At 43.3% G+C, this 18072-nt stretch overlaps 1 protein-coding gene across 2 annotated transcripts in view; it reads left to right on the forward strand.

The window, feature by feature from the left end:
- Window positions 1-18072, forward strand: part of LOC126190969 (3-hydroxy-3-methylglutaryl-coenzyme A reductase) — a 431919-nt gene that overhangs the window by 101768 nt on the left and 312079 nt on the right. For both annotated transcript variants that reach the window (XM_049931634.1, XM_049931636.1), the window contains exon 2: window positions 1137-1225. The gene's annotated coding sequence lies outside the window, so the exon portion shown is untranslated. The remainder of the gene's footprint in view (window positions 1-1136; window positions 1226-18072) is intronic.

The following is an 18072-nucleotide window of genomic DNA, read 5'->3' on the forward strand; positions in this document are numbered from 1 at the left end:
ATTGCAGGTAAAATGGATGTCTGAAGCTTCTGAAGGTACAACTCACCAGTAACTGTGCCGTCAAAGAAGAATGGCCCAATCAAGCCCCGGTAAGACAACCCACACCACACATTTACTCCTGGCAAATTCACGGCTTTGTCTACATGGACGTTCGGATTTTCGGCGGCCCAGTAGATGCAATTGTGGCGATTTACTGTACCATTGAGTTTGAACTGTGCCTCATCAGACCACACAATCATCTCTGCAAACTCTTCATCGTTGCGCACCATGTTAGTAAACCACTCGCAGTACTCCATTCTACGATCTGGGTCGTCCTCGTTCATTGCAATCGTGGGATGTAGCACTTCCACTTTGCTGTCTTCAAAATTCGCCGAACACTTGAGCGACTCACTCCAGTTCACGGTCACACTGCCTCACAGACTTCTGTGGTGAGCGAGTGAATTGTTGTAACAAACGACGGGAGTTAGCTGGACTTGTTACTGTTACAGGTCGTCCAGATCGTTGTTTGTATACATCTTTAACAGAGCCTTCGGCTTCAAATTTGTCTCGAATGCGACGAATCGTTAAACGTGTCGGTTGCTCTGTTTGATACTCATTTCGCCATTGCCGTTGAACCTCATTAATGTTTTCGTACTTAAAATACCACTTCAAAACTGACTTTCTTTCATCGAATGTAAGCCTTGCTCCAGCCAAGTTTACTCGAGTAACTAGGTGCAACTGAGAACAAAACACTGACTATCTGGCAACTGTCATCTGACAAAACAAAACAACACAATACAAAGCTTGTGTGGCGATTGCCGGAACTACAAACTGTTACACTACCAAAGATGAGACAACTCCGTCAATTAGTTATCCAGTTATGGACTTTTAAACAGAGGATACATTTTTTTGGACCCCTCTGTATATCAAAGCAGTTTTATATTTAGTTGTTGGTGTTATTAACTACAGAAAGCAAACAGTGGCACTGACCAAAAAAGTCTATAAAACTGTATCCCGGTTCCGGTCCTTGTGCTGGGCATGATGCAACTGTGTGTCACGCATTGTGCGGCCTGCGCTGGCCTGGTAGACTACAGGACTCAAAATAGCGGGCCACCTCGTTTGGCGTCAATTATTAAGTGCCTCGTCTGTGTGCGCAGGTGACACGTCGCCTCGGCGCGCTCCGAAATGTTCCTGCTTCTCCTTCTCCTGCTGATACCTGCTCAGCACGGCGGGAAGGACAGCCCAGGTAAGTTACATTATCGCTCATCTCCTCACCCCTCGCACAGGGTCGAGGACCCGGCAGAAAGAAGTGACTCCTCACCATGGCCCTTCCAGATCTTGTCACAAGTTCCAGAATAGCCAATGACGGCACCACCCGTCCGAAGGTGGTGTCCCAGTTATTCACCCGAGCAACAAAGAAACAACGGAAGGTTACATTTCGTCGGCTGAGGCGAACGACGTCAATAATGACTCAACGCCAGCCATATGACTGTTATGTGCTGGCACCTTAAATCGTCGTCATTCATCTCCTCCTCGCTCTCTCATTTATCCATTTTATTGTTTCTTTTGCGTGGGTCTGCGGCCAGAATAATTTATTCCCAACGTTTAACATGTTGCCAATTGATGTTTCTACCATACGTTGAGTGCTGAGCTGAAGTCTCTCTCTCTCTCTCTCTCTCTCTCTCTCTCTCTCTCTCTCTCTCTCTTCCCCTCCCTCCCTCCCTCCGTCCCTCCCCCCTTGTCCTCCCTCCCACCCTTCCTGTCCTCCCTTCCTGTCCTCGCTTCCTTCTTCTATTTCCCTACCCCCTACATCTATATCTGTATCTACACCCACTTACACATTGTGCAACCTACCGTATGGTGCATGGTGGAGCGTACCTTGTACCACTACTACTGCCGGCTGGAGTGGCCGTGCGGTTCTAGGCGCTACAGTCTGGAACCGAGCGACCGCTACGGTCGCAAGTTCGAATCCTGCCTCGGGCATGGATGTGTGTGATGTCCTTAGGTTAGTTAGGTTTAATTAGTTCTAAGTTCTAGACGACTGATGACATCAAAAGTTAAGTCTCATAGTGCTCAGGGCCATTTGAACCATTTTGAACCACTACTACTCGTTTCCTTTCCTGTTCCACTCGCAAGTACAACGAGTTCCGTACGAGCCATAATTTGTTATCTTACTTTCGTTGTCATGAAACATGTACGTTAGCGACAGTAGAATCGTTCCGTAGTCTGCTTGAAATTCCGGTTATTTAAATTTTATCAACATTGCTTCGTTAAACTCAGGCTCAGATGAGATACTACCTGCAGACGTCACGGAGGAAAGGAAAACTGAAGAAGAGTGGGAAGACTGCAGTCAAAAGCCTCAGAAACAGTTGTTGTCAGCAACACGTAATGGCGGCGAAAACTGTGCCCATGTTTGAAAATTCGTAGAAGGTGCGTTGTCAAACGACCGTGAGTTACAGAAATGAGCGTATTCACCTCACCAAAACATGAGAAAACACTGCAACATCAAAGCCATGACAAGTTGTGGTTTGTGTAGCAGACTAGTTACATGTAAGTAAGAAAAGAAAATAACCTACTGAAGATAGCACAAAAAGTGCTGAAACTTGTCAGGGTAAAACGAAACTGAAAAGGTGTCCTGCATAAGGCGGAACTCTTCGTCTTAACGTTTCTATCCTTCACGTTAAAGGAAACGTACGATAATGTTGTACTGTGTTTGGCAACGTATATGGAGAAGAAGCAGAAGCATTAAGGAAGGGACCGAAGTCGAAGAGGTAACTACGACTAATGCATGTAAATAAAGTGCAATGGGCGGTACATGTTGCCTGGCGAATGGATGGGGGATCATAATACAGGGTGTCTAGAAAAGGACTCCCTGATTTCAAAATTAAATATCTCGAAACAAAGATTGATAGAGGAATGCAGTAAACGGTATGTTTATTGTGAAAACTGTAAGAAGTTTATACAGCATGTAGGGAAGCAGCCTACTCACGCCTTATAAAATTCACATCAGTCTTTCCATTGTGTGCCAGCCAGTCCGCTGTAACTAGCTCTGACATCATAAATGTTGCGCAGTACTTTAAAAATCAAATAAATAACCTGAAACGTTTCTAGCATATCATGAGTAATACTAAATCAATATGTGTTGAATATCAATTCAGTAACTTAAACCATTTTCGAAATTTGGACGTTTTTCTGTAAAAATCATTGGCGCAGGAGAAAAGAGCTAGAAACTTAAAAATTTATATTTAGATTCCTTTTGCATAATAATTTAGTAGAATCAGTATTCTGGATCTCACAAATTAAAATTTTAGTTGGAATTCATTATTTTCTGGTTTTTATCTTAAAAATTAAGGAAGCAAGATAGATTAAGTAGGCGAATAAATAAAGTTAGGATGTTTGAATTTAAGTAGAAGGGAGATCCGCTATAATCATAAAGATGTGAGAAGTTTCAAATGAATAACTATAAAACTATAGCGATAGCGTATCTCCAGAGGGCAAGTTCAGAGCTCGTCTACTGCGTGTAGTGTAATTAAATTAATTATCTCGCCCAAAATATTTAACTTAGCCACGTCAGACTTTTATTATGATTACTTACCTGTGTGCTGATTGCACATTTAAATTGAGAGCTTCATCGGCCATCAGCAAAGGAAGCAATGATTTATTCGATAACTTAAAGTGGTGGACTACTAGTCCAGCGGCTAGTCGGGAGAGCAGATTTGATCAGGCATTCCCTTAGCCGTCCGCACTGCGGCTTTATATGTAAGAAAGCTGCGTGAAAGAAGAAGAAGGCCCCAGTTCTCTCCAGACGCTGATTAGCGCACCACCTGTGCCGGGAGTCTCGTCGCGTCGGTATCGTTGATATAAACAGCCTCGGATGCAGTAATAAGTTACTCGGGATACGCATAACCATGAAATCGTTTTCGAGTGAAGTGTTAATTTTGGGATGACGTTAATGATCTATCTTTAGTTTGCGTATGTCGTATTTTCACGCGCCGCCGCAGGACAGACATTCTACCATTATTAGCGTGGCGTTTGATGAACATTATCATCAAATTATGGCGAGCATTCACTTAAACATTTAATTTGAACAGTTATAGCTGCATCAGTGCATTAGACTCTGAACTGCTCTGGTAGTTGGATTATGTGGATTCTTTTTGGTCTGTGACTTTCAGAATATAGTGAACATTTTAGAGAGAATGGTTTTTGATTACGAATCCCAGACAATCTCCTAACTCCTCAGAGCTATAAAGCTGTAGCTATAAATGTATTTCTCAGATGAAGTGGGCACTAGGAATTCTAATTACAGGCTTCACGTTTTGCTAATCACTTTCTGGTTGCCAATATTGTAGTTAGAGAGCCAATGTTGAGAACGGTAAACAACAGCATTAAATAAAATCAAGGAAAGTTAACAACTATTCCACCCGCCTCCCCACAAACAGTTTGAAATAATAGTTACAAAAGCTGCTAACAGATGGCGCTGTACGCTGTACAGCTCATATCAGCATACATAAGTGAAATAATCGTATGAAAACAATCTTTGCAAACAATCACATCACAATGTTTTCAAAATGTTCACCATTGGCACTACAGAGGTGGCGCAAACGAAGAATGAAATTCGCCATCACATTTCGTAGTGTCTCAACCGAAATGGATTCACATGCCACAGAGATCGCCGATTCAAGCTCGTCCAGCGTGGCGGGATGCTTCGGGTAGACCATGTCTTTCACTGTTCCACACAAAAAAAAGTCACAGGGAGTCAAATCCGGCGAATATGGAGGCCAATCCATGCCTGCACCAGTAAATTTGGGATATTCCAAAGCAATGACTCGATTCTCGAAGTATTCCTCAAGAAAGCGAAACACTTGTTCGGTCCGATGTGGTCGGGCTCCATCTTGTATAAACCATTCAGTACCTGGTCGATCCTTTAACGCTTGTTGTGTGGCGACAAATTGTTCCAAAATTGCAACGTAACGTGCACCAGTGACCGTTTCTCGAATGAAAAAGGGCCAATAATGCCTCTGCTGCGTACTGCAGCCCACACAATAACTTTAGGAGAATACAGGGGTTTCGCTTCACACCAATATGGCTTTTCCGAACCCCAAAATCGCCAGTTCTGCTTATTCACGTATCCATTCAGGTGGAAGTGTGCTTCATCTGTAAACCAGATGCAGCCAACATCAAATCCTTCACTATCAATCATTGTGAGCATCTGATTAGCAAAGGCAACCCTTTGTTGCACAGCTCGTACGGGTATTGCCTGGTGCGTTTGAATTTTGAATGGAAACGTGTAGGCTCTTTCTCAGTATTTTCTGCGTGCAGGAACGCTTCAAACCAGTCACAGATGAAATTCTACGGACGGATGACATTGGATTTCGCTGAATAATTCCAGAAACTGTGGCGATATTTTCAGGCGTAACTGCGGTTTGCTTGCGGCCCCACTAGATCAACCTGTTCGTTGAAATTTTGCGATGAGCGTACGAATGGTTTTCGCATCGGGTGCTTTTGGAACATTAAATCGTGCTTGAAAACTTCGCCTTGTTGCCGTAGGACTCTCTTCTAACCTGTGGTACTCTAGCACCAGAAAAACGCGTTCTTCAATGGAGTACATGGTTTTAATCTCTTCCTTCGGTACGCTAACCTCCTTTCACGTTTCAGTAGTGGAACTGATCGCTCTGAGCTTCGGATCACTATTTATACTAGGCATTACGTATGGCGATTACAGCGCCATCTGTTAGCAGCTTTTGTAACTATTATTTCAAACAGCTGTATAAACTTCTTACAGCTTTCACAATAAACATACCGTTGACTGCATTCCTCTATCGATCGTTGTTTTCGAGATATTTAATTTTGAAATCAGGGAGTCCTTTTCTGGACACCCTGTAGTGTGCGCATTGCCGTTTTGCTGTAAATGAAATAATTAAAAAAACTTCATATTATCAGTTATTGGACGTATTTAAGTCATCAGTTATTAGCACTCAAATACTGATAAGTGTTGCTTTGTACAACTGACTGATGGCTCTATGGTCATGAAACCAGAAGCTAATTAAAAACGTTCATGCTTCCATAGTGTTAAAGTGACGAAGTCTCCTCTCTTTCCACCGGAATATGCTTCCTGTTTTGTGGTTAATGGCTTACAACGAATGTTGCGCGTCGAAGCACTGTTTCTAGAACAGTCAAGTGTGAATTTCGTAATGCGCATGCGTATATGAAAGATAAATACGTGAGCACTGTGCTGGCTGGCAGTACCGGCCGATTTGCAGATGCCCTGTGACTCTACCGCGTTAGCCGCTATCAGAAATAAGGGTGCGAATTATTCGCTAGGCGGCACTAAATGAGAGTTTCTTTTTTTGTGCGAAACCTGTATGTAAGATCTGCTTCGCAGTTCTAAATACCGTAGCTCCAGTGTCAGTCGATACCCCTCTGTGCTCCGTGTTATTTTATCTGATCTTCTAGCCCAGAGGTGCTCAACCTTTTTAGGCTTCAGATCTACTATATGCGGTTTAGTCCATTTAGAGATCTGCTCACGTAATAATTCATAAAGGTCTTAAAACCATATCGTAGCCAAAATTAACCATTTTATGTATACAAAATACAGAAAAGCCAATTTGCTCTTCATTAAAAGTTGTAGGCCTACTACTCAATTTTTAAGATATTTCTCATGTGAAAAAATTAAAATGTACACTACCATAAATGTTGAAAAAAATTTAATGAGATACTTGCCTATGCTTGTCTCTGGGAAGTTTACTACACTAGTGGTCATTAAAATTGCTACACCACGAAGATGACGTGCTACAGACCCGAAATTTAACCGACAGGAAGAAGATGCTGTGATATGCAAATGATTAGATTTTCAGAGCATTCACACAAGGTTGGCGCCGGTGGCGACACCTACAACGTGCTGACATGAGGAAAGTTTCCAACCGATTTCTAAACAGCAGTTGACTGGCGTTGCCTGGTGAAACGTTGTTGTGATGCCTCATGTAAGGAGGAGAAATGCGTACCATCACGTTTCCGACTTTGATAAAGGTCGAATTGTAGCCTATCGCGACATTGCTGCTCGCGTTGGTCTAGATCCAATGACTGTCAGGAGAATATGGAATCGGTGGGTTCAGGAGGGTAATACGGAACGCCGTGCTGGATCCCAACGGCCTCGTATCACTAGCAGTCGAGATGACAGGCATCTTATCCGCATGGCTGTAACGGATCGTGCAGCCACGTCTCGATCCCTGTGTCAACAGATGGGGACGTTTGCAAGACAACAAGCATCTGCACGAACAGTTCGACGACATTTGCAGCAGCATGGACTATCAGCTCGGAGACCATGGCTGCGGTTGCCCTTGACGCTGCATCACAGAAAGGAGCGCCTGCGATGGTGTACTCAACGACGGACATGGGTGCACGAATGGTAAAACGTCATTTTTTTGGATGAATCCAGGTTCTGTTTACAGCATCACGATGGTCGCATCCGTGTTTGGCGACATCGCGGTGAACGCACATTGGAAGCGTGTATTCGTTATCGCCATACTGCCGTATCACCCGGCGTGATGGTATGGGGTGCCATTGGCTACACGTCTCGGTCACCTCTTGTTCGCATTGACGGCACTTTGAACAGTGAACGTTACATTTCAGATGTGTTACGACCCGTGGCTCTACCCTTCATTCGAACCGTGCGAAACCCTACATTTCCGCAGGATAATGCAGGACCGCATGTTGCAGGTCCTGTACGGGCCTTTCTGGATACAGAAAATGTTCGCCTGCTGCCCTGGACAGCACATTCCCCAGATCTCTCACCAATTGAAAACGTCTGGTCAATGGTGGCCGAGCAACTGGCTCGTCACAATACGCCAGTCACTACTCTTGATGAACTGTGGTATCGTGTTGAAGCTGCATGGGCAGCTGTACCAGTACACGCCATCCAAGCTCTGTTTGACTCAATGCCTAGGCGTATCAAGGTCGTTATTACGGCCAGAGGTGGTTGTTCTGGGTACTGATTTTTCAGGATGTATGCACCCAAATTGCGTGGAAATGTAATCACATGTCAGTTCTAGTATAATGTATTTGTCCAATGAATACCCGTTTATCATCTGCATTTCGTCTTGGTGTAGCAATTTTAATGGCCAGTAGTGTATTTTCGTTGTTTTCCGACATAAACTTAAATTTTATTTTGAAATCGAACTACTTCCTCTTCAAGTTCAGTCTGGCTGCATAAGAAAAGAGTACTCATATTACTTGTATCTTCCACTCTTTTTGGAGAGGTTGAGCTACGAAAGCTAGAACAGGCTCCATTGTTTTGAAATCTGAAAATATGTTTTCAAACTCTCCCTTCAGTGCTGTCAGCTTGGCCTCATACTTATTTACCGCTTTTTGACTGAATAACTTTTGTCGATACGACAGTTTTGATTGTATTTTAGGGTAGTGTCTCACATTTAGTTTCTGTAACTGTGCTATACAAAGGTCAAGTTTCTGCATGAAACACCGTACAGAAGATATAAGAGCTATAATAATTTGCTTCTTTCCTTGAAGTCCTTAGTTTAACTCATTTAGTTAGTTTAACTGTCGTATCAATTACAAATGGCAGGTCCAACAAGCAGCTCAACTCATACAGTCGTGAGTAACCCTCATCTATTTCAGACCCAAGAGATTTTATCGCTGAGAGAAGTTCTCTAAATCTGTTTAGAACCATACTTCTATTCATCCCACGAACTCCAGTGTACAATAGCAGGTCTCCATATTGGCTATCCAATTCTTCTAATAGCACCCAAAATTTTCTTCTGTGTAGCGATTGTGAGGAAATTGACTTCACAATTTTTGTGACAAAAATCACAACCTGTGCCATTTTCAAAATATGTTCACAAAGAACTTCTGTAGTAATACTTAAAACAAGGTGGAAAATATTCTCCGTTCGCAAATGGTAAAATTGCCAACAAATTGGTATTTTACAAAAACAGCTCATTTAAACAGACTTCGCCAAAGTTTTTGGAAGATGGACTCATTAAGCCGTGGCGATCGAATGGTCGATCGCGATCAACTGGTAGGGCACCTTTGCTCTAGCCCCATAGTAGTTTTCGATACCAGAAATCAGCCATACTTCCCCGTACGAGAGCAGGAAGCGCAGTTTACAACATAGACATGCTTCGCTCCATAAACCCCGCCATCGTCTTAACTGTGGCAATAATTTACGATGAATCCGTTATTTTACGTTGCCAGCGCTTAACACGGACACGTTCGTCCACGGAATCAGGCAGAGAGCTTGATTCCCACCAACCGCCCTAAGGCTACGCTGATGGTACCAGAAGAGTCGATTTGATTGAAGCGTGAGAGAGGACATGTCTTGGCGGTTGTGTGCCTCATTTCTTTCAGGTTTGTTATGTTATCAGATTTGACCATTGCTTTGTTGGGTATTTAACTTTACCACAATGCTTCATCTGTTGGCACATACCAGTCGTCGATCTGGAGATGATGTCGTGACATGTTTGTCATTTCACGTTGTTGATATGAGTGACAACACATTTTAACAAGTCAGTGTGCGATGGTGCCTCTCGAACGTTGAATGACTCAGTGTACAAATAGGGAATCTAGTCATAACGGAATAATTACTCATATATTCCTTTTATTTTAATTGGTTAATGTATGAATTAGTGACCTTCCGGAGCCCACCCTCTTGGCTGAAGCATGGACGCCCACTTCGTTGTCGCCTTCCAGAAGTTTCATCGTCATTCGTCCACTTTCGATTCGTAGATGAGACCGCAACAAGTGAAAATCCAACGAATCTAGCCGTTTCCATAATAAATATATGAGGGCCATTACACTTTTCGCTGTTCAATATTTGCTGAAATTTCCATGTGTTATCATTTTCTGAGTTGTCATAATCCAGATTATTTCTCTGTCTCCAGCATCCACCTCAGACAGCTTTCGTCGTGCGCTCCGTGTGTTTTATGTAACGTAAGCGTCCTCTTATAGATTTCATGAGTCAGAGGTCCCTAAACTCTTTCGTCTCGCGGGCCACATCCCGGTTTTTTCTTTTTTGGGTACATCCCCTGCCTTTCATAAATTTAGTTTTTATAAATTCATCAACTTCAACGTGTTTTTCACATCTAATCCAGTGCTTCTCACTTTCATAAATTTAGCTAGAGTGAAAAGCTTAAGAAAACGTGTTACGTCTTATATAGTTGGTAATTTAAACGACAAAGTGCATATCTACTAAAATTAATACATGAACACATTTAATGGGAAGAATGAACATGAGTCTGTGTTGACAGATTGTCAGTATTTGATTTCAGTTTAGTTTAACCTTTCAATCTCCTCGGTCAACTGTTTCTTTATTTTCGTAAGAATGACGACAACCGCACTGAAACCTCTTTTCACGAGATATGAAGTTGGAAAAGGTTTCCCGTGATAGCCCACAATACAGGACAAGTAACAGGTATGTCTCTCTGAGTTAGAATTCCTGATATCCATTCCTAAATTGTACATTAAGTTATCGTTAGTCCTTATTCCGATCTGTTCTTGTAACATCAGTTTTTTCAGTATCACTGTATGGGTTGAAAATACGGTGTGGTATTTCCATAACCAAAAAATTCTCAATGAAAGATACGTAATGTTGAACGTAGTTTGAAACTTCCTCATCCTGGCAACATATGTATAACAAATTTGGAAACTGGGAAATTTCGCGTCTTCCAATGTTTTTCTTCATTAGTGTAATTCTGGTAAGAAAAGCTGAAATGATGGACTTCGTTTTTATCAGATTTAGATTTTGTTTTTATCAGATTTAGACTATCCACTTGGAAGTGCAAGTTAACCACATTACATTTAGCAAACAAATCTGTTAAACAAGGAATGTAGAGTTTCCAGTTGATCCAGTTTTCATTTGAAATGGATCTCTAGCATCCATAACGCTAAAACAGTCTCGAAAAGTGAGAAAAATCTTGCCAAACATAGGCCTCTTGTCAGCCAGCGCGCTTCAGTGTGGAGTAGTAATCAATCAAAGTTCTCGTTATTTTCTTCACATACCTGCGCAAATAGCTGAGAATTCGACGCGGTACTTAGAATTTTTTTTACTGCTTTAATGACAAATTGATGAGATTGATGGAGTCTATCACTCAGATTTGTAGAAACTAAATGTTATCGACGAATGACGCAAGTGTTTTGCAAACACTCGTGGTACTTTCTGTTTTGAATGGCTAATAAATCGACGATAGCGCCCAAAGGTGGCTGGGGGCCCATATGCTGCTGCTAATATTATTTACATTTTTTCCATGAATGATCTTCAAAAACATAAAGTATTGATTCGCCTTTAATGTCGTGTTATAACAGTTCTCTCGAAGAGAACTTCGTCTTGAATCTTTTGCTCCATAACAGAACCAACACATGCCAATAATAATGCTTCAACATCACGTAAAGTTGACTCCTCCAGATATATGGATAAATGGGTCGTTTGAACATAATGAGATGCTTTCAGTATCATAACTCATTTCATCAATACGTGTTTGAAGTGTGCTGTTGCTCAGGGGGATACTATTGTGTATGTTATAAGCAGGTATATGTAGAATTGTTTTAAAAACCTCTGGAATGGCTGGCAAAATTAATTGTTCATCTACATCTACATTTATACTCCGCAAGCCACCCAACGGTGTGTGGCGGAGGGCACTTTACGTGCCACTGTCATTACCTCCCTTTTCTGTTCCAGTTCGCGGGAAGAACGACTGTCTGAAAGCCTCCGTGCGCGCTCGAATCTCTCTAATTTTACATTCGTGATCTCCTCGGGAGGTATAAGTAGGGGGAAGCAATACATTCGATACCTCATCCAGAAACGCACCCTCTCGAAACCTGGCGAGCAAGCTACACCACGATGCAGAGCGCCTCTCTTGCAGAGTCTGCCACTTGAGTTTGCTAAACATCTCCGTAACGCTATCACGGGTACCAAATAACCCTGTGACGAAACGCGCCGCTCTTCTTTGGATCTTCTCTATCTCCTCCGTCAACCCGATCTGGTACGGATCCCACACTGATGGGCAATACTCAAGTATAGGTCGAATGAGTGTTTTGTAAGCCACCTCCTTTGTTGATGGACTACATTTTCTAAGGACTCTCCCAATGAATCTCAACCTGGTACCCGCCTTACAAACAATTAATTTTATATGATCATTCCACTTCAAATCGTTCCGCACGCAAATCTTCCTGCATTTCGCTACAATTTTCTAATGCTGCAACTTCTCTGTATACCACGTCATTTATATATATTGTGAAAAGTAATGGTCCCGTAACACTCCCCTGTGGCACGCCAGAGGTTACTTTAACGTCTGTAGACGTCTCTCCATTGATAACAACATGCTGTGTTCTGTTTGCTAAAAATTCTTCAATCCAGCCACACAGCTGGTCTGATATTCCGTAGGTTCTTACTTTGTTTATCAGGCGACAGTGCGTAACTGTATCGAACGCCTTCCGGAAGTCAAGGAAAATAGCATCTACCTGGGAGCCTGTATCTGATATTTTCTGGGTCTCATGAACAAATAAAGCGAGTTGGGTCTCACACGATCGCTGTTTCCGGAATCCATGTTGATTCCTACAGAGTAGATTCTGGGTTTCCAAAAACAACATGATACTCGAGCAAAAAACATGTTCCAAAATTCTACAACAGATCGATGTCAGAGATATAGGTCTATAGTTTTGCGCATCTGCTCGACGACCCTTCTTGAAGACTGGGACTACCTGTGCTCTTTTCCAATCATTTGGAACCTTCCGCTCCTCTAGAGACTTGCGGTACACGGCTGTTACAAGGGGGGCAAGTTCTTTCGTGTACTCCGTGTAGAATCGAATTGGTATCCCGTCAGATCCAGTGGACTTTCATCTGTTGAGTGATTCCAGTTGCTTTTCTATTCCTTGGACACTTATTTCGATGTCAGCCATTTTTTCGTTTGTGCGAGGATTTAGAGAAGGAACTGCAGTGCGGTCTTCCTCTGTGAAACAGCTTTGGAAAAAGGTGTTTAGTATTTCAGCTTTACGCGTGTCATCCTCTGTTTCAATGCCATCATCATCCCGGAGTGTCTGGATATGCTGTTTCGAGCCACTTACTGATTTAACGTAAGACCAGAACTTCCTAGGATTTTCTGTCAAGTCGGTACATAAATTTTACTTTCGAATTCACTGAACGCTTCACGCATAGCCCTCCTTACGCTAACTTTGACATCGTTTAGCTTCTGTTTGTCTGAGAGGTTTTGGCTGCGTTTAAACTTGCAGTGAAGCTCTCTTTGCTTTCGCAGTAGTTTCCTAACTTTGTTGTTGAACCACGGTGGGTTTTTCCCGTCCCCCACAATTTTACTCGGCACGTATCTGTCTAAAACGCATTTTGCGATTGCCTTGAACTTTTTCCATAAACACTCAACATTGTCAGTGTCGGAACAGAAATTTTCGTTTTGATCTGTTAGGTAGCCTGAAATCTGCCTTCTATTACTCTTGCTAAACATAAAAAACCTTCCTCCCTTTTTTTATATTCCTATTAACTTCCATATTCAGAGATGCTGCAACGGCCTTATGATCACTGATTCCCTGTTCTGCACTTACAGAGTCGAAAAGTTCGGGTCTGTTTGTTATCAGTAGGTCCAAGATGTTATCTCCACGAGTCGGTTCTCTGTTTAATTGCTCGAGGTAATTTTCGGATAGTGCACTCAGTATAATGTCACTCGATGCTCTGTCCCTACCACCCGTCCTAAACATCTGAGTGTCCCAGTCTATATCTGGTAAATTGAAATCTCCACCTAAGACTATAACATGCTGAGAAAATTTATGTGAAATGTACTCCAAATTTTCTCTCAGTTGTTCAGCCACTAATGCTGCTGAGTCGGGAGGTCGGTAAAAGGAGCCAATTATTAACCTAGCTCTGTTGTTGAGCGTAACCTCCACTCATAATAATTCACAGGAACCATCCACTTCTACTTCACTACAGGATAAACTACTACTAACAGCGACAAACACGCCACCACCGGTCGCATGCAATCTATCCTTTCTAAACACCGCCTGTGCCTTTGTAAAAATTTCGGCAGAATTTATCTCTGGCTTCAGCCAGCTTTCTGTATTTATAACGATTTCAGCTTCGGTGCTTTCTATCAGCGCTTGAAGTTCCGGTACTTTACCAATGCAGCTTCGACAGTTTACAATTACAATACCGATTGCTGCTTGGTCCCCGCATTTCCTGACTTTGCCCCGCACGCTTTGAGGCTGTTGCCCTTTCTGTACTTGCCCAAGGCCATCTAACCGAAAAAACCGCCCAGTCCACGCCACACAACCCCTGCTACCCGTGTAGCCGCTTGCTGCGTGTAGTGGACTCCTGACTTATCCAGCGGAACCCGAAACCCCACCACCCTATGGCGCAAGTCGAGGAATCTGCAGCCCACACGGTCGCAGAACCGTCTCAGTCTCTGATTCAGACCCTCCACTCGACTCTGTACCAAAAGTCCGCAGTCAGTCCTGTCGACGATGCTGCAGATGGTGAGCTCTGCTTTCATCCCGCTAGCGAGACTGGCAGTCTTCACCAAATCAGATAGCCTCCTGATTTGGAGAGGATTTCCTCCGATCCATAGCGACTCACATCATTGGTGCCGACATGAGCGACCACCTGCAGATGGGTGCACCCTGTACCCTTCATGGCATCCGGAAGGACCCTTTCCACATCTGGAATGACTCCCCCCGGCATAGACACGGAGTGCACATTGGTTTTCTTCCCCTCTCTAGCTGCCATATCCCTAAAGGGCCCCATTACGCGCCTGACGTTGGAGCTCCCAACTACCAGTAAGCCCACCCTCTGCGACCACCCGGATCGTGCAGACTGAGGGGCAACCTCTGGAACAGGACAAGCAGCCATGTCCGGCCGAAGATCAGTATCAGCCTGAGACAGCACCTGAAACCAGTTCGTCAGACAAACTGGTGAGGCCTTCCGTTCAGCCCCCGGAATGTCTTTCGTCCCCTGCCACACCTCGAGACGACCTCCCACTCTACAGGTGAGGGATCAGCCTCAATGTGGGCAGTATGCCGGGCAGCCACAGTTGTAGCCCGATCGGGAGATGCGTGCGACGAGCTGGCCGTCCCCGACAAACCCCCATCCGGACCCCCACAGTGATGCCCATTGGCAACAGCCTCAAGCTGTGTGACCGAAGCCAACACTGCCTGAAGCTGGGAGCGAAGGGGTGCCAACCCAGCCTGCATCCGAACACAGCAGTTGCAGTCCTTATCCAGGCTAAAAACTGTTGTGCAAAGAACGTCTGCACTAATTAACAGAGAGCACAAACAAATCGACACAAAATTTAAACGGTTATTAAAATACAAGATTGCCTAGTATATGCAGTAATGCTGCTACTTGCGCACTGCTGACGCACTGCTCGGCGGCGGAAGGAGACTACGCGATTTTACACTATTCAGGTACTAAAACGCGATGCTACAACTCTCAAATACTATAATACGCCCGAAATTTATGAATTAAACAATGCAAGTACCAAAAACACGCAAAGAAATTAAGAATTAAACTATGTAACAAATAACTGAGCTAGGAGTATACGACTTTCTGCTGGCAGCTGCTCATCTAACGGCGGCAGGGAGCACACTGGCTGTGACCAACCGACACTGGCCGTTCAAAACAAAAACAGAAGACAGACGACTACGCGAATTTACACTATTCAGGTACTAAAACGCGATGCTACAACTCTCAAATACTATAATACGCCCGAAATTTATGAATTAAACAATGCAAGTACCAAAAACACGCAAAGAAATTAAGAATTAAACTATGTAACAAATAAGTGAGCTAGGAGTATACGACTTTCTGCTGGCAGCTGCTCATCTAACGGCGGCAGGGAGCCGATAGTATTCTGTATGCAGTATGCCGATAGTATGCAGTTTTCCAGATTTTACTATCGTTTAAGACGTCCGGAAACCATCGTCTCTTTTTAACGAACATACTGTCCACCGTAGGTCTCTTTTGAAGTTTTTCTTTAAGCATTTCAAATCTTTGTCTGTTTTATCTGGATGACACCTTCTCAGATGATCCTCCAACTTGGATGGTTTCACAGCGTCATTGCTTAACACTTTGTTGCATAAAAGGCACATAGGTAATAGTTTGCCTGAAATGATGAAATGATACCAACTTCATATAATCAACATTGTACTATCTATATTTCAGTGGACAAAAACTAAGCTGTTTAGGTAAATATAACAAATTGTCGGCCCATCTCTCCACAATCGAAGGAACTACAAGAGAAAATTTTTATAAAATATATTACTTACTTTTCTCTGGTACTCCCAAACATGACACTGATTCTGGTGTGGTACCTAACTGTAGTCTGTTCATAAGTGGATGAAGGACGGCTCCCTAGTTCTGGATAGGCAGAAGTCTGCCGTCTTCGGCCAGCTCGTGTTTTGTAGCCGGCCGCTCGAGGATGTAACACAGAATCTTGCATGTATAGCCGTTGCGAAGTTATCGTTGTCGCGTGTTTTTCTGTGTCGCACATTAATACATCACTTGATGAGTGCCGAAGCGGTTCCCGGCCAGTAATGAACAGCACCAGATGCTCTCTCCACTCATTGGAGAAGGGCAACAGGTAGTACTTCACGAAGTGGAGCTAAGTACTTCACGAAGTACAGCTAGGAAATTAATTAATAATGTCGCTGAATGTTGCGAGCAGGATGTCACCTGATCTCGTTCATGAGCCGATGCGGAGATGTTTGGAATTTAATCCAGGACATTGGCACAAAGATTGGTAATAGGGGACTTTATACGCTACCACTTGCCCTCCCGTAGCCGGGCCAAATACGGGCAGTGAAGAATTCCTTGCACTATTAGGATTCGAACGAGCATATCTCCGGGTCGAACGCCATTGCACAGGGGAGCGCTGGCGATCTCGGCTACGGTGGCGGGTAATGTAGGTGGCAACATTGTTATAGCTGATCGGAATATGAATTAACGATTAAGTTGGTTAGCCTGTCAGTAGACGAAAATATCAGCGGAATAATATTTATCTGATGGACATGATGTTTCAAAACGTACCTCCCTAGTTCGGTTTTATGACAGAATCGAAACTGAGTAGCTCATACGAATGCACATCTAACGCGTAACCCAGCTCCGTCCACAGTCGGCTCAACAGGTCTGCATCTGCTGTGGCAGTGATATCCGTAATTCAGTTCTTCAAATCACTGATGTCGTTCACAGGTGTTTGAAAAACCGTACACTTTACAAAACCCTCATAGGAAAAAATCGGGCATATTGTCGGGTAACGTAGGATGCTGAGAGTGCCAATTCACTGTACTACAGACGCCTGGTGCCTGTCTTGACCCAATGTAACGGTATACCCTTTTGTTGGAAAATTAATTATACTAAATTAGGCAGCTGTTAAAAATTGTGAAATGGAAGGCTTAGTAATAAAATCTGTCTACTGTCTTTCCAATAGCGTTTCTACCGTGCCAAAGTACGTTTCGAAGTCGCAACTCCAATTAAGTTTTCCATTTATTTCGGTGTCTCAATTTTGCCAAGAATAGCCGCTGTGGCTACCATAAAATTTGTATTCCTGGCCAAACAATTGAGCCAGTTTTCTCGCTTAAAGATGTTAAGCTGTCGTTAAGTAAAGTCATTGGAAACATACGCTTCAACAAGATGTGCCTGATGTTGATATAACAGTGTGCATAACATGTGGAAGTTACCTCATTATCGCCGGCCGGGCGGTTCTAGGCGCTACAGTCTGGAGCCGCGCGACCGCTACGGTCGCAGGTTCAAATCCTGCCTCGGGCGGGGATGTGTGTGATGTCCTTAGGTTAGTTAGATTTAAGTAGTTCTAAGTTCTAGGGGACTGATGACCTTAGAAGTTAAGTCCCATAGTGCTCAGAGCCATTTGAACCATTTATCTCATTATCAAGTCATACACAAAAAAAAATCAACAAAATTCTCAGATTTGCTATAAGTTATAACAAAAAAAAATGCGTAATCCTACCACACATCCGCAGACTGCTATTTGAGAACGCCCTGCAAGTCCTATAGATGTGCCTTTCTTGCCTGTTGACATCCCCGGGAAGGACCTACATAACAAATGAAGCCTTGATGATGGAGCTATGACT

This window comes from Schistocerca cancellata, chromosome 6, assembly GCF_023864275.1.
Source record: "Schistocerca cancellata isolate TAMUIC-IGC-003103 chromosome 6, iqSchCanc2.1, whole genome shotgun sequence".
Classification (NCBI taxonomy): domain Eukaryota; kingdom Metazoa; phylum Arthropoda; class Insecta; order Orthoptera; family Acrididae; genus Schistocerca; species Schistocerca cancellata.